The sequence below is a fragment of the Callithrix jacchus genome, chromosome 21 (genome assembly GCF_049354715.1).
Source record: "Callithrix jacchus isolate 240 chromosome 21, calJac240_pri, whole genome shotgun sequence".
In the NCBI taxonomy this organism is placed as follows: Eukaryota; Metazoa; Chordata; class Mammalia; order Primates; family Cebidae; genus Callithrix; species Callithrix jacchus.
This window is the reverse complement of record NC_133522.1, coordinates 24,601,567-24,627,639: the sequence shown is the minus strand read 5'-3', so window position 1 is coordinate 24,627,639 and position 26,073 is coordinate 24,601,567. Positions and strand designations below refer to the sequence as shown.

At 40.7% G+C, this 26,073-nt stretch overlaps 2 protein-coding genes across 3 annotated transcripts in view; one reads left to right on the top strand and one right to left on the bottom strand.

Moving 5' to 3' along the window:
• Positions 1–26,073, bottom strand: part of LOC118149973 (uncharacterized) — an 81,522-nt gene that overhangs the window by 34,228 nt on the left and 21,221 nt on the right. For both annotated transcript variants that reach the window (XR_013530585.1, XM_078358589.1), the window contains exon 3: positions 14,820–14,907. The gene's annotated coding sequence lies outside the window, so the exon portion shown is untranslated. The remainder of the gene's footprint in view (positions 1–14,819; positions 14,908–26,073) is intronic.
• The window catches only part of BTG3 (BTG anti-proliferation factor 3), a 52,499-nt gene continuing 40,747 nt past the window's right edge, over positions 14,322–26,073 (top strand). Inside the window, exon 1 of the mRNA XM_078358587.1 lies at positions 14,322–14,406. The gene's annotated coding sequence lies outside the window, so the exon portion shown is untranslated. The remainder of the gene's footprint in view (positions 14,407–26,073) is intronic.

The window sequence follows — 26,073 nt, the reverse complement described above, 5'->3', positions numbered from 1 at the left end:
ACACTGAAAAATGGTTCTCTGAAAGATATCCGTGTCCTAATCCCTGAAGTCTGTAAATGTCACCTTATTTAAAAAAAAAGTCTTTGCAGATGTGATTAAATAAAGGATGCTAAGTTAAAGAAATTGTCTTGGATTATCTGTGTGGCCCCTAAATGCTGTCACGTATGTCTTTATAAGAAAGAGGCAAGAGGAGATTTGACATGCACAGAGAGAAGGCAATATGAAGATGGAACAGAGAGAGATTTAAGGACGCTGGCTTTGAAGACTGGAGTGATGTAGCCACAAGCCAAGGGATTCTAACAGCTACAAGCAGAGAGAAGTGACAAGAAACAGACCGTTTTCTGAAATTTCCGGAGGGAACATGGCCCTGCCAACACCTTGATTGTAGCCCACTGATGCTAACTAACTTTGGACCTCTGGTCTCCAGATGTGTGAAAGAACACATTTCTGTTGTTTTAAATCAAGTATGTGGTAATTTGTTCTAGTAACCATGGGAAACTAGTACACTGTCCTATTTTTTTTTTTTTTTTTTTTTTGAGACGGAGTTTCGCTCTTGTTACCCAGGCTGGAGTGCAATGGCATGATCTTGGCTCACCACAACCTCCGTCTCCTGGGTTCAAGCAATTCTCCTGCCTCAGCCTCCTGAGTAGCTGGGATTACAGGCACGTGCCACCATGCCCAGCTAATTATTTGTATTTTTAGTAGAGATGGGGTTTCACCAAGTTGACCAGGACAGTCTCGATCTCTTGACCTCGTGATCCACCCGCCTCGGCCTCCCAAAGTGCTGGGATTACAGGTGTGAGCCACCGTACCCGGCCTTAACTGTCCTATTTCTTTACTTTCATTCCCTAAGAGTTCACCATCTATATTGTACAGAGAAGTTATATGGAAAGCTAAGATTCAGAAAAGCCCACAAAATAGTTTCAAGAACAGGGGAGTGATCAATATCTTTAAATATTATGAAAAGGTTAAGATAAAGATTTTTTTTCTTTTTTTTTTTTTTGAGACAGAGTTGTGCTCTGTCACCAGGCGTCCGGCTGGAGTGTAGTGGCGTGATCTCGGCTCACTGCAACCTCTGCCTCCTGGATTCAATTAATTCTCCTGCCTCAGCCTCCCGAGTCACTGGGACTACAGGCGACTGCCACCATGCCCAGGTAATTTTTGTATTTTTTAGTAGAGACGGGGTTTCACCATGTTGGCCAGGGTGGTCCGGATCTCTTGACCTTGTGATCCGCCCATCTTGGACTCCCAAAGTGCTGGGATTACAGGCGTGAGGCACCATGCCTGGACAAAGATTTTTAAAGTATCTGTTAGATTAGACAATTGAGAAGTCTTTAGTTACCAAAAAAGAATAGTTTCAATATGGCGATGAAGGTCACATAAGAGACCCACAGTGAGAACTGCTCCACCGTGCCCAGTCAGTACACAGAATCTTGAGAGAAAAATAAATTTTGTTTTAAGCAACTACATCTTGTGTTATTTTGTTACTTAGCCAGGGCTAATCAGAACATAAAAGGATAGGGAATTAAGATAATTCACACTTCATTTTCTCTTAGTTGGGGAGACTGCTAAATGATTTGGAATGGTTAACATGAGGAACAAAACTGAAAATTCATCAGGGACATGTAGAAAAATTGTTAAGCAGTGTTGAGGGCCCAATTCATGTCATAGACCCTAAATCTTTGATAGCATCAATCCTTTTATAATTTTTCTGTAGTAGAGCTCAACAGATTTATCTAGGATTGGAGGTTGGCAATGCAGATTCACAAGGAAAACAAGAAGCCAAGGGAGAAGAGGGTGGTATGGGAAAAGTGGTTAAAGTAGTAAATCGGACCAGGCACAGGGGCTCACGCCTGTAATCCCAGTACTTTGGGAGACCAAGGTGGGAGCATAGCTTGAGTCCTGGAGTTTGAGACCAACCTGGGCAATCCTGTCTCTACCAGAAATCCAAAAAAAATTAGCCGGGCGTGGTGGATCACGCCAGTAGTCTCAGCTACTTGGGAGGCTGGCTGACTGGGAGGATTGCTTGAGCCCTGGAGACAGAGGTTACAATGAGCCGGGATCGCACTACTGCACTCCAGACAGAGTGAGACCCCCTCTTCTCAATTTTAAAAAGGTAGTAAATTAGTGCCTAGGAGAAAAGCTGACTGATACTCTACGCATAATAAGAATAGAGCCTAAGTTTCACTAGGCTTCTGGGGTCCACAAAAATGTTTTATTTTTAGAATCAGAATAAACTTTCAGAGAGAAAAAATGTTTTTATATATAGTAATGTGTTTGTCTTTATAAGGGTAATCATGAAATGTAAATTTTAATATGCTTTTATGGAGGAAGGGGCCCCAAAAGGCAAAAGTGCTTAAGTCATTATCTGGTCCTGCCTAGCAAGGGCAGACAATATGAGAGAAAAGGGAGATTGGAAGCATCTGAGGTTTAAATGAAACTATTACAAATGTATAACAGACCTCAGAGAGCAAGAGACCAAGAAGGATAACAGATTATGATGAGGGAGTGAGAATAATAGGATGTGAGAGCTTTACATTTTTAGAAATGAAGAACCATCACACAAGAGATAAGACTCTCCAGGATGTAGTTGTGAGAGCTGAGAAGGGAGGTGGTTGTCTGAGCAGAAGAGATCCAGGGACATAGTGGGTAGGGTTTGTATAGGTGACATGAGCACTGAAGTGATCCACAATCATGGCAAGAGTTAGAAAGAAGATTAGGGTTTCAGATGGACCAAAGATTTATCTTTGGTGTTAAAAAAAAAAAAAAAAAAGTAGGCCGGGAGCAGTGGCTCACGCCTGTAACCCCAGCACTTTGGGAGGCCGAGGCGGGTGGATCACGAGGTCAAGAGATCCAGACCATCCTGGTCAACGTGGTGAAACCCCATCTCTACTAAAAATACAAAAATTAGTTGGGCGTGGTGGCCCCTGCCTGTAGTCCCAGCTACTCGGGAGCTGAGGCAGGAGAATTGCCTGAAGACGGAGGTTGCGGTGAGCCGAGATCGTGCCATTGCACTCCAGCCTGGGTAACAAGAGCAAAACTCTGTCTCAAAAAAAAAAAAAAAAGGTAAGGATGGAAGCATTAAAAGAAATTGAAGGCTGGGTGCAGTGACTCATGCCTGTAATCCCAGCACTTTGGGAGGCCCGAGGTGGGCAGATTATGAGGTCAGGAATTCGAGATCCATCTGATCAACATGGTAAAATCCTGTCTCTACTAAAATGAAAATTAGCTGGGTGTGGTGGCGCGCAACTGTAATCCCAGCTACTCAGGAGGCTGAGGCAGGATAATCACTTGAACCCATGATAGGGAGATTACAGTGAGCTGAGTTTGTGCCACTGCACTCCAGCCTGGTTGACAGAGCAAGACTCTGTCTCAAAAAAAAAAAATTTTTTTTAATTATCCAAAATAGGAAAAGTATAAAGTATATAAAATATAGATAGCAAAATGAAGAGACTTATAAACTAAATGACATGTGGCCAGGTGCGGTGGCTCATGCCTATAATTCCAGCACTTGGTAGTCCAAGGTGGGTGGATTGCTTGAGCTCAGGAGTTTGAGACCAGCCTGGCCAATATGGTGAAACCCTGTCTCTAAAAAAAAAATTAAAAATAAATAAATAAATAAACTAAATGACATGTAAATAAAATTGTTCTGCATAACGAACACCAAAATGACAATACAACAAACTAAGAAAAAAAAACATCGCAACTCATATTTTAGTAGAAGTCTATTTTCCTTACTATGGAAAGACTTACAAAAAATGAGAGGAAAACAGGCAAAGAAGATGTCCAGGAAAGAAAATACAGTGTTCAACATTTGCAAAGATCTCAACTTCCCTCCAAGTAGGAAAAGTGTAAATTAAAATTTTGATGAAATATTTTTCAAATGTTCTTGGCAAAGTAAATGTATAAAATATTATGTTGGCAAAAATAATGGGAAACTGGTTCTTTTAAATGTAGTTAATGGGTATATAAATTAGTACACAGCCCATGCAGTACAATCTTTTCAGTATCTTCACAACTTTTAAAAAACAAATAATTTTCGACCCAAATAACTTGCAAAGTAAAAGATGACATCGGTAAAATGTTATTTATAGAAGCCTTGCTTGCAACAGCAAAAGACTAGAAAAACTAGAATGAATCTAGTTGTTCATAGTAGGGGACAGGTAAATAAATTATTGGACATCCACATAAAATATTATGCAGTAATATTTTTACAAGAAAAATTTGTATCCATTGTTAAGAAAAATTCTTTAAAATATTTTGTTTAAAAAAATAAAGCTTTTAGAATAGGATATATAATTTTCTACCATTTGTTTACCTTTAAGAAACCCACAATTTGGGCACGGTGGCTCAACCCTGTAATCCCAGCACTTTTCAAGACCAAGGTGGGCAGATCACTTGAGTTCAGGAGTTCGAGGCCAGCCTGGCCAACATGGTGAAACCTTCTTTCTACTAAATATACAAAAATTAGCCAGGCATTGTGGCGCACACCTGTAGTCCCAGTTAATTTAGCTAGGCATTGTGGCGCACACCTGTAGTCCCAGCTAATTTAGCCAGGCATTGTGGTGCACACCTGTAGTCCCAGCTAATTGGGAGGCTGAAGCAGGAGAATCGCTTGAACCTGGGAGGCAGAGGTTGCAGTGAGCTCAGATCGCGCCACTGCACTCCTGTCTCGATCACAGACTGAGACTCCATCTCAAAAAAAAAAAAAAAACAATGATTTATATATACATATGCATTCATATGTCCATATCCGTACATATAATTATGTTTGCACAAAATATCTTTGAAGGACATCCAAAAACTGGTGATAAAAGTCTTGCTTCCAGAGTAAAGTAATTAGAGACTGGAAGATATGGGAGGGAGACAATTTCCATTTCATCTTCTTTTTGATGAGGAACCACTTGTCATAGTTCTTACTGGTTGTGGAAGTGACCAGATTAGTTGATGCAGGGTAGTACATGTTAGACTTAGGTATCATACAACCAAAGAAAGAGGGCTTTTTGGATTAAGATTGTAGAGTTAAACTTTGGAAGTGACAATGAAGGTCTAAGTCACTATTATCTCCTGGCCCAGAGATACAGAAAGGAAGAATGGCCAGCTTCTTCAGAGATGACTGCCTGAGAAGTGATGATATCAAGGAAAAGCCAAGTTTCTATTAGGACAAGAACAAAGAAAGTTTGGCAAAGACATTGAGAATGTCATAGAAAATAGAATGAAATTTCTACAGAGCAGAAGAATTGTGAGAGAGATCAGCAATCGGAAGTGATTGGAAAATGACTTAGAAAGAAAGGAACCACAGAGCGGTGTGGAGAAGAAAATAAGAAGAAAGACAGATGAGGAGCCTGCATTCTAGACCTGGGGGTGACAGCCATGAGAGATATGAAAGGAATTAACAGCCAATAAGATTCTGTGGTTTTGTCATTTCACCTTGGGCTCAGGCCCCAGGTGACCAATTATGGTAGTCTGTGGCCAGTCTGCAAGTGCTGAGAATGGCTCTGGCTAGATACCATATGCTGTCAACCGTTTTGACTATGGTGTTATTCTACAGATTCTTTGGACAATATCCCTGTATTAGGCCATTCTTGCAATACTGTAGAGAAATACCTGAGACTGAGTAATTTACAAGAAAAGAAGTTCAATTGTCTCATGGTTCTACAGGCAGAACAGGAAGCATAGTGGCATCTGCTTCTGGGGAGGCCTCAGGAAGCTTCCTGTCATGGCAGAAGGCAAAGGGGGAACAAGCATCCCACATGGAAGTATCAGGAGCAAGAGAGCGAGAGAGCGAGAGAGCAAGAGCAATGTGTGGGGGGAAGTGCCACATAGTTTTAAACGACCAGATTTCATGTTAGCTCAGAGCGACAGCTCACTTATCACCAAGGAGATGGCCGAAGCCATTCATGAAATATCCACCACCATGATCCAAACACCTCTCACCAGGACTCAATTCCAACACTGGGGATTACATCCCAGCATGAGGTTTAGAAGAGACATTCAAACTATGTAAGTCATTGATGGAAAAAGAATAAAAAACGATTTCTGTGCTGCCACAACATTTAACCCTCGGTAGTGTTTGCCACCCACATGGAAGGCCTTCCCCCCAACCTCATCATTGCCCTGACATTTCACTTTTTGATCTATTTTTTCAACATTTATTATCACTCACTGCACTTGACTGAATGTTTATGTCCCCCAAAATTCATATATTGAAACCGAGTCCCCAGTGCGGTGATATTTAGAGGTGGTACCTTTGGGAGGTTATTAGGCCCTAGGGCAAAGCTCTCATGAATGGGATTAGTGACCTTATAAAAGGGATCCCAGAAAGCTTCCTGACCTCTTCTACCACATGAGGACACAAAGGCAGCATCTATGAACCAGAACGTGGACTCTCATTAGACATCAAATCTGCCAGCACCTTCCTCTTGGACTTCTCAGGCTCCAGAACTGTGATAAATAAATGTATGTTGTTTATAAGGCAACCAGTTTAAGGTATTCTGCTGTAGCAGCCTTTTTTTTTTTTTTTAAAGACGGGGTTTCACCATGTTGGCCAGGATGGTCTAGATCTCTTGACTTCGGGATCCACCCGCCTTGGCCTCCCAAAGTGCTGGGATTACAGGCATGAACCACTGCGCCTGGCCCTACAGCAGCCTTAATGGACTCAGGATATTCACTATTACTGAATTTGATTTTGCCTCTGGTCTTTTACTATTATCTTTCTTTGATATCTAAATCTAAAAAAAGACCAGAAAGAAAAATAAACTTTAGAGATCATCTTTCCTAGTGGTTCTCAACCCCGGCTGTTTAATAGAAATCACCGGATATGCTTTAAAAACATAGATGTCCCACGGACATCTCCTAATCTGACTTCATTATTCTAAAATCGGGAGCAAGAATAATATATGTAAATGTCCCCAGGCAATTCCATGCATAGCCCAGGTTGTGAACTGATTTACGTAAACACATTTGTTATGGAGGTAAAGGGACAAAGTCAATCATTTAGAAAATGGAAGTAGGATTGGGACCCAGGTCTCCTGATTCTCAGTCTGTAAGTCTCATGTTCATTCCTCTGTATCATGTTGCTTTGACCCAGTGACTTGCTTTCTCTCCTGGTTTTACTTGGCTCTTTACCCAACTCTAAAGTAACAATCAAAGATATCAAAATGTGAGCAGCGTGACTCTCATGTTGTCCACCTCCCAACACCTGTATAAGCCTAGCCATCTACTTCTGTTTCATTTGTAAGCTTCTGTGCATTGCTTGAGAAAGTCATGTAATGGTGCCAGCTGGCATCACTATGAACGCATGCTATCTATCCTTAGTGTGTCCTCATTCTGTAGGGCCATCTTTATTTCACTCTTTTTTGTTTTTCGTCACCTCACCCAGAAAGACTGTTAGAAACCTTTTCTATGCTCCTTGAATCACCTGTCTTAGCTCTGTATTCCACTCTCAGCAGATAAAATTATTGAAAATAAATGCATCTATTTTCTAGCCTCTCCTCTGCTTGAATTGTTTCTGTATTTTTCATGTATCCTCTTGCCAAGTCTAATTTTTGCCTGTGATTGGATTTACCTCCTCTTTTTGTTTTCTAGGGCATATTCTGTCTGTCCTCCTCTCTTCTGTCTCTTTTCTTCTTCACTAGAGTATTGCTACTTGGGGGGCTGAGGAGAGAGAATCACTTGAACCCGAGAGGTGAAGGTTGTGGTGAGCTGAGATTGTGCCATCCATTGCACTCCAGCCTGGGCAACAAGAGCAAAAGCCCATCTCAAAAAAAAAAAAAAAAGCAATACTTCTCTTAAAGTTACTACCCTATTAAGCTACCAACCACTACACATATTTCTCTGCTGAAATTTTCCACTGGATGGTTTACAATCACTGTTCAGTTTTTCTACCTGCTATCTGTAATCAGACCTCCATTATTCATCGACTTAAACTATTCACTCATTTATACCTTTTGGCTTAATTGTCAAAATTAACAGCCTCAATTATTGTCCCTGCACTAGGAAGTTTCTCTCTCTCTCTCTCTCTCTCTGTCTCTCTCTCTCTCTCTCTCTCTCCCTTTGGAAACTCTCTTCTCCATTTATTATTATATTGCATTCTCAATTTCCATTTACCCCTATTCCACCCTGACCCTGAATTTTCTAGTCATGCCTCAGTACCCCAGGTTGGAGGGCCTTGCTACTCCATGGTCATGGACCAACGATAAAGCAGTGGTCTAGGAACTTGTCAGACATATGGTATCTCAGGCCCTTTCTCAGACCTGCTGAATCAGAATCCCAGGATCCACATTTTAAGTGTCTGCTCAGGTGATTCATGTACATATAAAGCTTGAGATACATAGTTCTAAGGGAGAAAGCAAGTTTTGCTTTCTCTCTATTCTTGAGAGTCTGATCCAAAACTTCGACGAACCAGGCTGAGCATAACCACTCACACCTGTAATCCCCACACCTTGAAAGGCCAAGGTGGGAGGATCACTTGAGCCCAGGAGTTTGAGACTAGCTTGGGCAACCCAGGAAGACCTCAACTTTGCAAAAAAATAAAAAATAAAATAAAATAAAAATTAGCTGTATGCGGTCAGGCACTCTGTGTTATAATTTTTTGTTAACCTTGATTCTTTCTTCTCTGCAAATGACCTTCATATAATAAAGCATATAATCTTGATTGGTTTCATCCTTAAATGTCTTTTGCATTTCTATTACTTAGCAAACACAGGCAGGTAGATAGATGGATGTGTATATATAATCACTTATTTTGAGTTATCAGCCACGTTATCTTCTAAGAGCTTTATGAATACGAACCTGATATGGTTTGGGTCTGTATCCCTGCCCAAACCTCATGTCAAATTGAAGGCCCTCCATCCAGGTGGGGCCTGGTGGGATGTCACTGAATCATGGGGGTGGTTTCTCATGAGTGGTTTTGCATCATCCTACTAGTGCTGTTCTCATAATATTGAGTGAGTTCTCACGAGATCTGATTGTTTAGAAGTATATAGCACCTCCCCACTCTCTAACCTCCTTCTGCTGGGCTATGTCAGATGTGCCTGCTTCTCCTTCACCTTCCGCATGGTTGTAAATTTCCTGAGGCCTTCCCAAGAGCATAAGCCACTAGGCTTCCCAGAAAGCCTGCAGAACTGTAGCCAAGTAAACCTCTTTTCTTCATAAATTACCCAGTCTCAGGTATTTCTTTATAGCAGCACAAGAACAGACTAACACAGAAAATTGGTACTATGGAGTGGGGCATTGCTATAAAGATATCTGAAAATGTGGAAGCAGCTTTAGAATTGGGTAATGGGCAGAGGTTGGAACAGTTTGCAGGGCTCAGAAGAAGGCAGGAAGATGAGGGAAAGTTTGGAACTTCCTAGAGACTTGTTAAAGATTGTTGTAATCAAAATGCCAGTAGTGATATGGACATAAAATCCAGGTTAAGGAGGTCTCAAATGGATAATGAACTTATTGGGAACTGGAGTAAAGATCCCTCTTGCTATGCTTTAGTAAAGAGCTTGGTTGGACCGTGCCCTGCCCTGGGGATCAGTGAAACTTTGAACTTGAGAGTGATGATTTACTGTATCTGGTGGAAGAAATTTCTAAGCAGCAAAGCATTCAAGATGGGGCCTGGTTGCTTCTAGCAGCCTTTGCTTATATTTGTAAGCAAAGAAATGACCTGAAATTGGAACTTATATTTAAAAGGGAAGTAGAGTATAAAAATTTGGAAAATTTGCAGACTGACTATGTGGTAGAAAAGGAAAGCTCATTTTCAGGGGAAGAATTCCAGCAAGCTACAGAAATTTGCATAAGTAAAAAAGAGCCAAATGCTGTTAGCATTTGGGGAAAACACTGGGGAAAAGGCCTCAAAGGCATTTCAGAGACCTTCATAGCAGATCCTCCCATCACAGGCCTACAGGTCTAGAGGGGAAGAATTATTTCCTGGGCCAGGCCCAAGGCACCGTTCCCCTACACACCCTCAGGACACTGCTCCCCTTACATACCTGATGCTCCAGCTCCAGCCATACCTAAAAGAGGCTAAGGTACAGCTTGGGTCACTGCTTCAGAGGGTGGAAACCATAAGTCCTGGTGGCTTCCACATGATGCTAAGCCTACAGGAGCACAGAGGGCAGGAGTTGAAGCTTGGGATCCTCTGCCTAGATTTCAGAGGATGTACAAAAATGCCTGGATGTCTGGGCTGAAGCATGCAGCAGGACTGGAGCCCTCACAGAGATCCTCTCCTAGAGCAATGCAGAAGGGAAATGTGGGGTTGTAGCCCCCAGTGTCCCCACTGGAGCACTGCCTAGTGGAGCTGTGATAAGAAGGCCATTCTCCTCCAGAGCCCAGAATGGTAGAGCCATTAACAGCTTTCTGTGTGTGCCTGGAAAAGCTCAGGCACTCAATGCCAGCTCATGAGAGCAGCTGCAGGGGCTGAACTCTATAAGGCCACAGGAGCAGGGATGCCCAAGGCTTTGGGAGCTCACCCCTTGTACCAGTGTAACCTGAATGTGAGACATGGGGTCAAAGAAGATTATTTTGGAGCTTTGAGGTTTAATTACTGCTCTGCTGGGTTTTGGAATTTCATGGGGCCTGTAGCCACTTTCTTTTGGCCAATTTCTCCCTTTTAGAACAGGAGTATTTACCCAATACTGGTACCCTGATTTATTTTGGAAGTAACTAACTTGTTTTTTATTTTACAGGCTCATATGTGGAAGGGATTTGCCTGGTCCAAGATAAGATTTTGGATGAGACTTTTGAGTTAATGCTGAAATGAGTTAAGACTTTGGGGAGCCTGTAGGGAAGCCACGATTGTATTTTGCAATGTGAGAAGAACACATTGTATGTGAGAAGAAGCCACGATTGTATTTGCAATGTGAGATTTGGGAGGGGGCAAGAAAGGATATGGTTTGGATCTGTGTCTCCACCCAAATCTTATGTCAATTGTAGTCCCCAATTTTGGAGGTGGGGTATGGTGGCAGGTGATTGAGTCATGGGGGTGGTTTTTCATAAATAGTTTAGCACCATCCCCCAGTACTGTTCTTATGATTGTGAGTTCTCATGAGATCTGGTTGTTTAAATGTGGATAGCACCTACCCCTTCTCTCTTCCTCCTACTCAGGGCATGTAAGATGTGCCTGCTTCCCTTTCACCTTCTGCCATGATTGTGAATTTCTTGAGGCCTCTCCAGAAGCAGAAGTTGCTATGCTTCCTGTATAGCCTGCAAAACTGTGTGCCAATTAAAGTTATCTTATTTATAAATTACCTGCCTCAGATTTTTTTTTTTTTTTTTTAAGATGGGGTTTTGCCACGATGGCCAGGCTGGTCTTGAACTCCTGACCTCAGGTGATCCACCCACCTCAGCCTCCCAAAGTACTAGGATTACAGGTGTGAGCCACTGCACCCAGCTCCAGATGTTTCTTTATAGCAGTGCAAGAATGGACTAATACAACCTATTTAAACTTCATTTTGTTGGACAATGATATCTTATTATCTTACCCTCTTTTAGACTTTGGTCACATTTTACCTGGATCTCTGCCATTACCCAGCTACTCTGGTTATGTGCCTACTTGTACACTCTCTCTACCCCAGGACCACCCATAACACTTATGACGGAAATGCTTACTATTATTTGTATAGTGCTTTATAGTTTGCAAAGTACTTTCACATAATCATCTTGTTTAACCCTCACCAAAAACTATGAACATGATGTTATTTATATTCTCATCTTTTTTTTTTTTTTTTTTTAGAGATAGGGTTTCACCATGTTGGCCAGGCTGGTCTTGAACTCCTGACCTCAGGTGATCCAACCACCTTGGCCTCCCAAAGTGCTGGGATTACAGGCGTGAGCCACCTCGCCTGGCCTATATTCTCATCTCTTACATTGTATTTATTTTTTACGTTTTGTGAAAAAGGGGCTCACCCTGTTGCCTATGCTAATCTTAAAATCCTAGCCTCAATCAATCCTCCCATGTCAGCCTCCCAAAGTGCTGGGATTACAGTTGTGAGCCATTGTACTCAGCTTCCATTTTATAAATAAAATGATACTCTAAGTATATATATGATTTGTTCCAGACCAACATCTGACTCCTTACACTTTGCCTGTGCAGCTTTTGCTTTCTAAAGCACAGATGGAGTCTCCTCTTAACAAAACAAAAAAATGTTAATGTCTTCTAATTACCTACAGAATGATGCAACCTACCTTTCCAGTTTTAACTCCTCCACACCCTATTCTACAATTACTCACTATTCTTAGACTGCACATGTGCTTTTTCAACTCTGTTTCTGTTCACACTGTTCCCACCACACTGTAATACCCTTTTTTTCTATCACCATCTGACAAAATTGTACACATCACTCAAGGTCCTGCTCAAGTAGCCTTGCCTTTATGGAATCTTTTCCCAATGAACTATGATAGATCCAATCAATGAATCCTTTCTCTCTTTTGCTAAATCATTCAGATCAGGGCAAATAAGAGTATTGCTTCTGGAGTCCAAGAACCTGGGTTCCAGTGTGGCTATGCCATTTATGAGCCTTGGGCTTCAGTTCCTACTGATAAAATTGGAATTATAACAGTATCTTGTTCATCAGATTTTGTTGAAATGTCAAACATACTAGTAACAGATATACAATAGTCACCAAACTGGCAAGGTTTCTGTAGCTGTGAAACTTTATTTCAGAGGGGGAAATAAACAATAAATTAGTAAACATAAATGTTCATAGGTAATATCTTATCTGGTCATTTATCAAAAGGTCCCCTGAGAATGGAGGAATGAGCAGGGGCTGGCCCATTCAATGTGCTGGAGGAAGTATCCCAAGAGGAGCAAAGAGTACGTGCAAAGGACAAGAATAAAAGAAGCAGATATGTTTGCAGAGCTGCCATGTCCAGTAACAGAAGCACAGCAAAGAAAGGGCAGAATAAAATAAGATGAAATTGGAGTGATAAACCAGGCTTTATAAACGGTCATTTAAAAAAATCATTGTATTTGATTTATTTATATTTATTTATTTTTAGGATGGAGTCTCACTCTGTCGTGTAGGCTGAAGTGCAGTTGTGAGATCTTGACTCACTACAACCTATGCCTCCCAGTTCAAGCGATTCTCTTGCCTGAGCATCCTGAGTTGCTGAGTTGCTGAGTTGCTGGGACTACAGGCCCACACCACCACGCCCAGCTAATTTTTGTATTTTTTAGTATTTCACCGTGTTGGCCAGGCTGTTTTTGAACTTCTGGCCTCAGGAAATCCACCTGCTTTGGCCTCCCAAAGTGCTGGGATTACAGGCATGAGCTGTGATGCCCAGCCGTATTTGATTTATAATGGGAAGTATTTTAACATTTTAAGTGAGCAAACGACATGGCCCATTTTTTTTTTTTAATTATCTGGGAAAAGGGAAGGGAGGAAGGAAGAAAGGAAGGGAAGGAGGGAGGGAAGGAGGAAGAGAGAGAGGGAGGGAGAGAAAAGGAGTGCTATGGCTTATGTTTCTAGAAGTGAAATAAACTTGTTCAGACATGAGCTCATGGGCAAGTATGTGATTTTGGGCAAATTACATCTGGCATTCTACTGTCAAGAAGTGGGGTCTGGGCTGGGCACAGTGGCTCACACCTATAATCCCAGCACTTTGGGAGGCTGAGGTGGGCGGATCACGAGGTCACGAGTTCAAGACCAGACTGGCCAATATGGTGAAATCCCATCTCTACTAAAAATATAAAAATTATCTGGGCATGGTCCGGGCGCCTGTAATCCCAGCTACTTGGGAGGCTGAGGCAAAAGAGTTGCTTGAACCCTGAAGGCAGAGTTTGCAGCGAGCCGAGATAGGGCAACTGCATTTCAGCCTGGGTGACAGAGCAAGACTCCATCTCAAAAAAAAAAAAAAAAAAAAAAGTGGAGTCTGACCAGAAATGATGGCTTGGGCCTGTAATGCCAGCATTTGGGGAGGCGCAGGCAAGTGGATCACCTAAGGTCAGGAGTTTGTGACCAGCCTGGGCAACATGATGAAACCTTGTCTCTACTAAAAATAAAAAATTAGCAGGGCATAGTGGCAGGAGCCTATAATCCCAGCTATTCGGGAGGCTGAGGCAGGAGAATCACTTGAACCTGGGAGGCAGTGGTTGCAGTGAGCCAAGATCGCATCACTGCACTCCAGCCTGGGTGACAGTGTGAGACTCAAAACAAACAAACAAAAAAAGTGAATTTCATTAGGTTTTGGGAGAATTAAAGAAAAAATTTGTGGTCAGGTCCTCTACCCTTGAATAGAGGTAAGCCTATGACTACAGCAACAGTAACACCATGTGACATCCAAGGCTGAGTCATAAAAAATAACACAGCCACCATTCTGTGCAGATGCCAAGCAGCTACAGAGAGGAGCCAGTGAAGGTGCTGCAGGCACTGCCCCAGTGGAGGAACCAGCTAACAGCCAAAATCAACTCCCAGACATGTGAGTAAACAAGATTTCAAATTATTCCAGCCTTAGTCTTTGAGCCACTGCAGCTGATCCCTGCCACAATGCAGACCTAAGCAAATTAAATGTTGTCATTGTTTTAAGTAACTCGACTTTGCAATGTTTTGTTGCACAGCATTAGATAAATGAAACCACAAGTGTTAGTATTAATATCAAGTCTGCTAATTACCCAATAACCTCCCTCCTGCCTTCTAAATCTCAATTTTCTTTGATGCAGCAAAATACCCAGCTACAAAAACTTATTTCCCCGGATACCTCACAACATGACATGTTAGTTGACATGTAATTCATTTCTGACTAATGAAATGTAAATGAACATTTACTGGTTAGATCTTCCAGGAAAGCTATTTTATTCCTGACAAAAAGGGACAGAATCAGTTAGTACATACCTTTTGCCTTCAGCTTTTGATCTTCCTGCCCAAAAACAGGATTCAAAGTCTGGAGCCATCTTGCAACACTGCATCCTTCAGAAGCAACCTAAGTGTCCATTAACAGATAAATGCTTAAAGAAATGTGATACATGTACACAACGCAGTAGTATTCAGCCATGAAAAAGAATGAGATCTTGTCATTTGCAACAACATGGATAGAACTAGAGGACATTATGTTATGTGAAATAAGCCAGGCACAGAAAGACAAACTTTGCATGTTCTCACTCATTTGTGGGAGCTAGAAATTAAAACAATTGAACCATGGCAATAGAGAGTAGAATGCTGTTTACCAGAGGCTTGGGAAGGATGGTGGGGAGGCAGGGTGGGGATGGTTAATGCATACAAAAATATAGTTAGGCAGAATAAACTTACTGTACATTTTTAAGTAACCAAAAGAGGAATGGGCACAGTGGCTCACCCCTGTAATCCCAGCACTTTGGGAGGTAGAGGCAGGTGGATTGCTTGAACACAGGAGTTCGAGATCAGCATGGGCAACATGGCAAAATCCTGTCTCTACAAAAAATACAAAAATTAGCCAGGGGTGTTGGTGCACACCTGTAGTCCCAGCTACTCGGGAGGCTGAGGAGCATTGCTTGAGCCTTGCAGGCAGAGGTTGGAGCTGAGATCATGTCACTGCACTCCAGCCTGGGTGACAGAGTGAGATCCCGTCCCAAGAAAAATAAAATAACTAAAAGAGTATCATTGGATTGTTTGTAACACAAAGAAAGGACAAATGATTGAGATGATGGACACCTCATTTACCCTGATGTGATTACTACATGATTACTACACATTGTCATGTCTATATCAAAATATCTCACATATCCCATAATTATATACACAAAATGTGTATGTACCCACAGAAATTAAAAATTAAAATAAAAAAATTAAACATAAAAATAAACTATACATCAAAGTGAAGAACATAACTGAGATATATTTTAATTACTCATAATTATATCAACTTGATGGCTATTTTTACAGTTTGCATATTAGCTCACAAATAGGAATAAAAGGGAACTTCCTCAACCTAATAAGAGGCATATATGAAAATTCTATCTCACTCCAGTTAAAATGACTTATAACTTAGCCATTAGTGTCAACTTGGGTAGTGTCTGTCATATTAATGGTACAAGACTGAATACATTCCTTCTAAAATGGTGAACAAAGCAGGGATGTTATATTAGTCAGGGTTCTGCAGAGAAGCAGAAAAAACAGGATATATATATATATATATATATATATATATATAGAGAGAGAGAGAGAGAGAGAGAGAGAGATTTATTATGAGAAATTGGCTCAGGAAATTACAAAGATGAGAAGTCTTACAATCTACTGTTTGCAAGCTGGAGAACCAGAAAAGCCAGTGGTATAATTTAGTTCAAGTCTGAAGGTCTGAGAATCAGGGTAGCTGGTGGTGTGAAGTACCATCTAAGGCAGGAGAAAATGAGATGAGATGTCCCTGCTCAAGCAATGAGAGAGAAAAAAAGAAACGAAGTTCTTCTTCCACATTTTGTTTTGTTTGGGCCTTTAGTGGATTGTATAATGTCCACCCACATTAAGGAGGACAATCTATTTTATTGAGTTCATTGATTCAAATGCTAATCTTGTTCAGGAAAAAAAAAAAAAAAAAAACAACCCACAGACACACTCAGAAATATTTAATCTGGAGACCCTATGGTCCTGTCAAGTTGACATAAAATTAACCAGCAGCCCGAGGTGTTGGCTCACACCTGTAATCCCAGCACTCTGAAAGGCCAAGGCAGGTGGATTGCTTAAACCCAGGAATTCGAGACAGGACAACATGATTGGACCCTGTCTCTACCAAAAACAAACAAAATTAATTAATTACTTTTAAAAATTAGCTATTACAGATGGCCACTCCCACTATTTCTATTCAACATTATCCTGGAGGTTCTAACACTATACTAAGGAAAGAGAAAAAAATAAATGCAAATAGATTGGAAAGGGAGACGTAACTCTGCTTATTCACAGATATTATCATCTATCAAAAAACGCTAAAGAATCTGCAAATAAGCTATTAGAACTGAAAGTGAGTTTAGTTAGGTGGCAGAGTACAAAGTCAATATCCAAAACCAATTGTATTTCTTTATATTAGCAATAAACAATCAGAAATTAAATTTCATGTACAGTAGCATCAAAACTGTGAAATGCTTAAGAATAAATTTGACGAAAGATGATTAAGACCTGTACACTGAAAACTATAAAACATTGCTGAGTAAAATTAAAGAAGACCTAAGTCAATGAAGAAATGCACCATGTTCCTAGATTAAATAACTCTATATTGCTAAGATGTCAGTTCTTTGCAAATTGATCTGTAGATTCAAGGCATCCTAACAGAAAGCCCAGAAGTAGCAAGCTGACTCTAAAGTTTAAATTAAAGTGCAAAAGATCTAGAATAGACAAAACAACTTAAAAGAAAAGAGAACAAAGTTAGAGGATGTTTTGTGTATGTTTGTGGTTTTTTTAAAAAGCATTTTCTTAGGAAGTAATTTCTAAAAGTAGAATTAGTGGATAAATAGCTAGAAGAAAGCTTAATTATCTTATTAAAATAAATGTCATAGCTGAAAAGCTTTTTGATTTGAAATATTTTAAAAATAAATTTGAAGATCTCATGAGCTTGAGCAATGCCCAAGTGATTCCACTGTTTAGAGACCAGGTGATAATGAAATGGGATGTGGCAGGAGGATGGAGTAGGATTACCTGCTGGTGACATATATGATGAATGAGAAAGAAAAATACTAATTTACTAACTAAATTAATATTGTGGTAACTTTACTAATAAATAAAAGGAAAAACATCCTATTACATAGAAGATATTTACAAATATTTGATGTTTATAATTATGCTTCAAGAGAGTAAAGACTAACAGCATTAATTTTTAGAAACTCTAGAAAATGTACTGAACTGGGAACCTGCTGATATAAACTTTAGTGCTCTGCCTGCCAATAACCAGCCAATTGACTTTGAGCAGGACTTTTCATCTCTAGGTCTTAACCTTGATATTTCAAAAGGAGGTTATGAAAGGACTGTTTTGAGAGTTATACCACAGATTCTATTTAGGCCTCTCTATTAATATTTCAGTATTATTACATTTTGACATAACTTCCATTTGTTTCTTCCCTATAGAATCCAATTCCTGATAATTTACCTTTATTAAGGAGCAGCACCATAAGGACATGAGCCCTTATGTCCAAGGAAACAAGGTCTCCAAAACGGTCTTCCCTTTACCATCAAGGATCAGTAAAGAACGCATTTAAGCCCAGCATGGTGGCATGCACCTGTAGTGCGAACTACTCCGGATGAACTCAGGAGTTCAGGGTTGCAGAGTACTATGACTGCACCTGTAAGCAGTCACTGCACTATATATCCTGGGCAATATAGCAATATCCCATCTCTAAAAAATATTAAAAATTAAAATTTGAAAAAGAAAACATTTAGCATGTCTCTATCACTGGTTATGGAAACTTCTGATTTTTGCTTCTTTCTGAAGTCCTCCAAATGTAGTCCAATATATCACAGGCATGGAATACCACCATTATTTCTCTCTAGTGATTTCTAGAACAGTCTAGAGTATTGGAGAATATATAAATAAACTAAAAACAAGTGTAAGTCCACCAACTGATCTTTCTCTAGCTACATCTGCAAAGCTCTGTTTTACATTTTTAAGTTCAGATTGCTTACTTATTGGGAAAACTACTGGGCTCATAATAATTTTACTCCAAAAAGAGCCCTGTTTAGGCTATCTTATTTAGAGTATAGAGTCAGACTTTAAAAAGATATGCAACATGAACAAAATTTTGCAAAGTCTTAAAAAGTACTTAGTTTTTTAGCTATGATAGAATGAGGGACACCTACATTATTCTGCCCAAGGTAGGCCCCAGATGAAAGATTCCCCCATATTAAGACTTGACTATTTACATAGAATTTAAGAGATAGAAAATCTCTCCTCTGAAGATCATACTCTTGGATTCTGGAGCTTTTAAAACTTTATTTCCTCCTATGTTATTCCAGAGTATGCCATCAGCCCAAATGACCTGCTAATCTTTACTAGCATATGTGAGGCCATTTTGAGATATAAGCTTCATAGAGTTAGTAAAAACTTCAGGGGTAGTCTCATGTTGTAGTAAGGGAAAAAGGATCTTTCTTTTCACCTCCTGGAGGTTTGAGAATTTGAATCTATAAACCAACTTACAATAGACAGATTAAAAGGAGAACAGGTATACATTTATAAATGTATGAGCACATGGAAGTCAGACAAAGTATAAAACTCAAAGAAGAACCAGATTATTGAAGGTTAAATACCTTCTTCATAGGACAGAGGGAATAAGGGAATATTGGTAATTTTAGAGGAAGAGTAGATAATTTTTAGGGGCAATGAATTGGCCCAAAGAACAGACAATAGCCTAGGACAAAGTTCGTCTGGGCTCTGAGATAGATGGTGACGATTTATGAGAAGGTGAGTGGCAGAATTGCACTGTGAACAAAGGCTTTATGCAGATAAAGTCTCTCAGACAACAGTGCTCAGAAGAATAGCTGAAAAGTGTGTCTGGGACTATGTGGTGACAATCTTTTAATTTTTTTGAGGGGTCTTGCTTTGTTGCCCTGGCTGAAGTGCAGTGGCATGATCGTGGCTCACTGCAGCCTCTTCCTAACTCAAATGATTCTCCTGTCTCAGCCTCCTGAGTAGTTGGGACTACAGATGTGCACCAATTCACCCAGCTATTTTTTTTTTTTTTTTTTGAGACAGAGTTTCGCTGGGTCACCAGGCACCAGACTGGAGTGCAGTGGAGCGATTTCGGCTCACTGCAACCTCCATTTCCCGGTTCAAGCAATTCTCCTGCCTCAGCCTCCCGAATAGCTGGGACCACAGGCGTACATCACCACGCCCAGCTAACTTTTGTATTTTTTTTTAGTAGAGATGGGGTTTCACCATGTTCACCAGATGGTCTTGATCTCTTGACCTCGTGATCCACCCGCCTCGGCCTCCCAAAGTGCCGGGATTATAGGCATGAGCCACCGCACCCAGCCTATTTTTTTTTTATTTGTAGAGATGGAGTCTTACTATATTGCCTAGGCTGGTTTCAGACTTGTAGGCTCAAGCCATCCTCCAGCCTTGGCCTAACAAAGTGCTGCGCTTATAGGCATGCGCCACTGTGCCCAGCTGATACTTTTTAATTTCTTCTTTGGTGATTAATTTTCCTGGTTAGTGAGATTTCAGACAGGAGATTGAAGGCAACTGTGTTTCTTTTGGAAGGAATTTCCTCAGTCAGAACTTCAGGGAGAGCTCTCCCTGTGCGTGGGGGAAGAATACAAAGGAAGATCAGAGAGACCTTGATTCTGAGGCAGCTTCTCGGGCCTTCCAATTTTCTTTAATTCAGTGTGTTCAACATGCTGTAGCGCCACACTATGAGACATTGTTTTCTGAGCCCCAACATTATAACCATCTAAGAACAGGTTTAGAGAATTAGATCACCTAAACTTGGAACCACTGTGATTATACTCCTAGCCAAATCTGACCACCCTCCTTCAAACCCTTCAGACCCTTCTCTTCAGTTTTAAGTACAGATTAATGACCAAATGACTTGTCAACTTTGTTTGTGTCTCCTAAATTTGCCCTTTGGAAACCTTGACCAGCTTGTTCTAACCCCCTTTGAGTTGAGCCTCCACATCAATATGCAACTGTTACTCTGAGTTCTTTCCTTATCTGTTCTTTTTATAGTTCTTCTTGTCCTTGATCTTTCCTAATACTCTGTTCACTTACATGGTGTTCCTTAAGTTTCCCTTTGAACTCTTAAACTTTCTGTTTCACAGGCATTTTCCCTCAGGCTTCAGTCTTAACAAACCCTTCAAACTCTTGGGGAGAAGTATGAATTTTGTCAACTTCAAATGATCCACTCTGAATCTTTCACTATGTGGTACTGAAACTGGAAATAAGTAAATTAATAAGTTATTTATACTCAAATTCTCAAACATGTTTGCTGCTTTCTGTTGGAATTTTCAAATTCAGGCAAAGTGCAGTGGGGCTTATGCCTGTGGTCCCAAGCATTTTGAAGGCCAAGGCTGGTGGATTGCTTGAGCCCAGGAATTCAAGACCAGCCCAAGTAACACGACAAAATCCTGTCTCTAGAAAAATTTGTGGTGTATGCCTGTGGTTCCAGCTGTTCAGGAGGCTGAAGTAGGAAGTGAGGCTGGGAGGTAGAGGTGAGCCATGATCCAAATTCAAATATTTTTTAAGTCTCATCTTCTGGCCAGGCAAGGTGGCTCACACCTGTAATCCCAGCACTTTCGGAGGCCAAGGCAGGTGGATTGATTGAGGTCAGGCGTTTGAGACCAGCCTGGCCAACATGGTGAAACCCCGTCTCCATAAAAGTAAAAATAAAATAAAAATAAAAAGTCTCATCTTCCTTTCATTGTCATCATAATCAACTGGTATCTAGTCTGCCACACTTAGGGATAGCTGAGCAGAACAAATAATGTCTTTAGCTTAGAGTCTTTCTTAGATGGCAGTAATGTGGAGAAATGTATAAAATGACAGCAATATCAAAAGTTAACATAAAAATCTAAAATCATTAATACTGTCATTGTTAAAACATGAGATTTGAATGAAGAGACCCCCCCCTCAAACAGGCATTGTATGAGCAACATGACTGTTTATTCACCTGGGTACAGGTGGGCTAAGGCCGAAAAGGGCGTCAGTGAAGGCCGGTGGGATAGGAGTTGGTTTTATAGGTTGGAGCAAATCTTTTTGGGAGGGGGCAGGGGTATTATGGAGTAAGATCAGTTACAGTGGTGGGGGTAGGGGCAAGGAGTAGACATTATCATAAGTTCAGTTACAGTGGTGGTGGGGTAAGGCGTAAGAGCAGTTAAAATGGTAGGGTGGGGTGGAGGGATATTCACAGAGTAAGAGCAGTGAAGATGGCAGGGTGGGGTGAGGAGTATTCACATTATTATAAAGACAGTTAAGGTGGCAGGTGGGTTGATGTCCAGGGGAAGGTCTGCTGGGCGATCAGGGATAATGGCCAAGGCAGGTGGGGGGGGGTAAAGGGGAGGTGGGGGATAGATGGACAGGTGGTGGAGGATGATCAGCCAAGGCAGGCAGGACTTTAGACTTTCTGGGTCCGGGCTTGCATGTGGAGGCCTGACAGTCATGTTGATCTCACCAGGTCCCTATGAGAACAAGTCTTCGATATATTTGAGGTGTTGCTGGAGTTTGCACTGATTACTAAACCCTGAATTTTCAAAGCTGATTCTAACAATGCTTTAGTATATTTGGAATTCATCAAAATTATTTCATTAAAAAGAATACAAGTTGACATCTGTGAGTGCTATCTCGCAGTTGAGTAAAAATGAAGTCAGCTGCTGCCTGGCTGCAGCAGTACTTTTATTTGACACTTTGAAATACTTGGCTAAAAACGAACTAGTGTGCTGGCCAACAAAAAGCAAAAGAGCGTGAAAAGCAGTGGGATGATAAAACTGGCTAAGAGCAGACATTTTCAGTTCAACTGTTTTATTTTATAGTCTAAGACTATAAAAGCAACGAACTGTAAAACTACACTAACCTATCTACCACTGAATTTTACATGATTCTACCATAAGTGTCATAATCTATCTTTTCCACAAGAAAAAAATGGTAAGTTCTATATTTAGGCTAAAGAACCCACAGTGCTAATGTAACAATCTATTTAGTAGGTTTAATACATTTTACTATTCAATATAATACTGATCTTTTTACAACTATCTTTAAGAGTCTCAAATTTGGTTCACTTTTTTTGGTAAGTACAGGGGAGCCAGGGAGCTGCCTTTTTGCTGTCTGTGTCCTCTCTCTTTCTCCATTGCTGCTTTCTTTGTGTTCTTGTTCTATATTCTGCATTTCGAATTCTGTACTTCCTTTCTCCTTTCTGTAATCCATTTACCTTCCTGGAAAGCATCTCCTACATTTTTTTGCTCCCATAAGTACCTTGACTCAAAGCTGAGTAGGGACCAAAATTTCTGAAAGAATATGGTGAAATGTAGATTATAATGTAGAAAAAATAAAAATGAGTAATAGAACAAATTCATATGACAATAGATGCATTTTCTTCAACAAATCAATACCATGAGAAAACAAAAAAATAATAATAATAAAAATAAAGGAAGGAAGTCTTCTCTACATTTAAAAGACAGGAGAGTCAGGTCTTCAGTCCTGGAGAGCTGCAAGCCCCGCAGGCTCTCAGGCTGTTGGTCCCTTAAAAAAAAAAAAAAGACAGGAGAGCCAAAACATTTTTTTTTTTTTTTGAGACGGAGTTTCACTCTTGTTACCCAGGCTGGAGTGCAATGGTGCAATCTTGGCTCACCGCAACCTCTGCCTCCTGGGCTCAGGCAATTCTCCTGCCTCAGCCTCCTGAGTAGCTGGGATTACAGGCACGTGCCAACATGCCCAGCTAATTTTTTGTATTTTTAATAGAGATGGGGTTTCACCATGTTGACCAGGATGGTCTCGATCTCTTGACCTCATGATCCACCTGCCTCAGCCTCCCAAAGTGCTGGGATTACAGGCTTGAGCCACCGCGCCCGGCGAGCCAAAACATTTAAATGTAATACGTGGACTTTGAGTTACCATTCAACTAACCAACAGTATAGAGAAGTTTTTGAGACAGTCAGGATATTTTAATATCCCTGGGCATTCTGTAATACCAAAATACCATAAATTACTATTAATTCTGTTAGATGTAAAAATGGCATTATGAATTTTTTAAAGACCATATTTTTTAGAGATGCATCTTGAAGTATGTAGGAGTGAAATGACAGGATTTCTGAGATTTGTTTTCAAATATTTAGCAAAGAAAGAAAAAGCAATTACGCAAGTGTGACACAATCTTGGTAATTTTAAATTTCAATGGCTATTGGGCTCCATTGTGCTTTACTCTCTATTTTTGCATGTGTTTAAAATTTTTCACTTCATACAATTCTCTAATATAGAAGTAAAAAAATAACATATTCCTGTTCTTAGGTCTCTTGATAAATCCTGAATCTTAGAAACTTTCATTCAAATGTCTTTTTTTTAAATTCAAGAACCAGCCCAATATATTTTTGGGTAGCCTTTATTTCTTAGAAACTCACTCTTAATCTCTGACTACATCCAACCCCCAGATGCCCATTTGTCTCCCACCTACAGCAGTTTGGAGCTATTCTGGTTTATTCTGGCAATCCTCAGAGAGCTTGATACTCATAAATAAAATGGCCCATCTTCATGTTTTCCTAAACAGAAACTATTTTCTCTGTAACTTTATTGACTTTGCCTTCCTCCACAGGCAGAGTTTATCACTCTCCACTTTTATTTATTTATTTATTCATTCATTCATTCATTCATTTGTTCATTCATTCATTCATTTATAGCACCAGGGTCTCACTCTTTTGCCCAAGCTGGTCTCAGACTCCTGGGCTCAAGTGATCTTCTGGCCTCAGCCTCCGAGTAGCTGATACTATAGGCATCCACCATCATGCCCAGCTCCTCCCTTTGGTGTGCTCATAGAATCAAAACAAAGACCTATATTGGAGTATTATTTATAAGTTGTTATTTTACTTGTCTGTTTTGTTATTTGCTTCTTTTTTCTTTTTTTGAGACAGTGTCTCACTCTGTTCCCACGCTGGAGTGCAGTGGCACAATCATAGCTCATCATAGCCTCAACTTCCTGGGCACAGGTCATCCTCCGACCTCAGCTTCCTGAATAGCTGGGACTACAGACACATACCAACATGCCTGGCTAATTTTTTATTTTTTATTGAGACAGAGTCTCTTTCTGTCTCTCAGGCTTGAGTGCAGGGTGCCATCTTGGCTCACTGCAATCTCTGCCTCCCAGGTTCAAACAATCCTCCCACTGCAGAGTAGCTGGGACTACAGGCATGCACCACCATGTCCAGCTAATTTTTGTATTTTTAGTAGAAATGGGGTTTTGCCATGTTGGCCAGACTGATCTCAAACTCCTGGCTTCAAGTGATCAGCCTGCCTCAGCCTCCCAAAGTGCTGGGATTTGTTGGCCTCCTTACCTCTTACCCCCAGTAAATTGTAAGCTCCTTGAGGACAGAGACTGTGATAGTTAATTGTATATGACAACTTGACTGGCCACAGGATGCCGAGCTATTTAGCCCAGTTATTTAGTCCAGCATCATTCAGTGTGTTTCTGTGAGGGTGTTTTTGGATGAGCAACATTTAAATCAGTAGAACTAGTAAAGCAGATTGCCCTTCAAGCTGTAGATGTGACTACTCTAATCAGTTGAAGGCCTCAGTAGAACAAAAAGGCTGATCCACTCGAAAGTGAGAGAATTCTTGCTGCCTGATTACTTTCTAAGAACTGGGACATTACACTTGTAATCCCAGCACTTTGGGAGGCTGAGGTGGGCAGATTGCCAGAGGTCAGGAGTTCGAGACTGGTCTGACCAATATGATGAAACCCTGTCTCTACTAAAAATGAAAATAAAAAAATAATAATTGGGCATGGTGACATGCGTCTATAATCTCAGCTACTTGGGAGGCTGAAGCAGGGGAATTGCTTGAACAAGGGAGGTGGAGGTGGCAGTGAGCTGAGATTGAGCCACTGCACTATAACCTGGGTGACAGAGCAAGATATCCTCTAAAAAAAAAAAAAAGAACTGGGACATTGACTTCTTTCTGCCTTTGGACTCTAACTGAAATGCCAGCTTTTTCCTGGGTCTCAAGTCTGCTGGCAATGGGACTAGAACTACACCATTGGCTCTGCTGGGTCTCCAGCTTCCCAACTCATCTTTCAGATCTTGGGACTGACCAGCTTTCATAATCGTGGGAACCAATTCCTTAAATAAATGTCTTTATATACATCTATACATATCTTCTTGGTTCTGTTTCTCTGGAGAACCCTGAAACAAACAGAGACTATATCTTATGCATTTCTTTTTCTTTTCTTTTCTTTTTTTTTTTTTTTTTTGAGACAGAGTCTTGCTCTGTCGCCAGGCCCCAGGCTGGAGTGCAGAGGCGCAATCTCAGCTCACTGCAACCTCCACCTTCCGGGTTCAAGCAGTTCTTCTGCCTCAGCCTTCCCGAGTAGCTGGGACTACAAGCATGTGCCACCATGCCCAGCTAATTTTTGTATTTTAGTAGAGACAGTTTCATTATGTTGGCCAGGATGTCTTGATCTCTTGACCTTGTGATCCGCCCACCTGGGCCTCCCAAAGT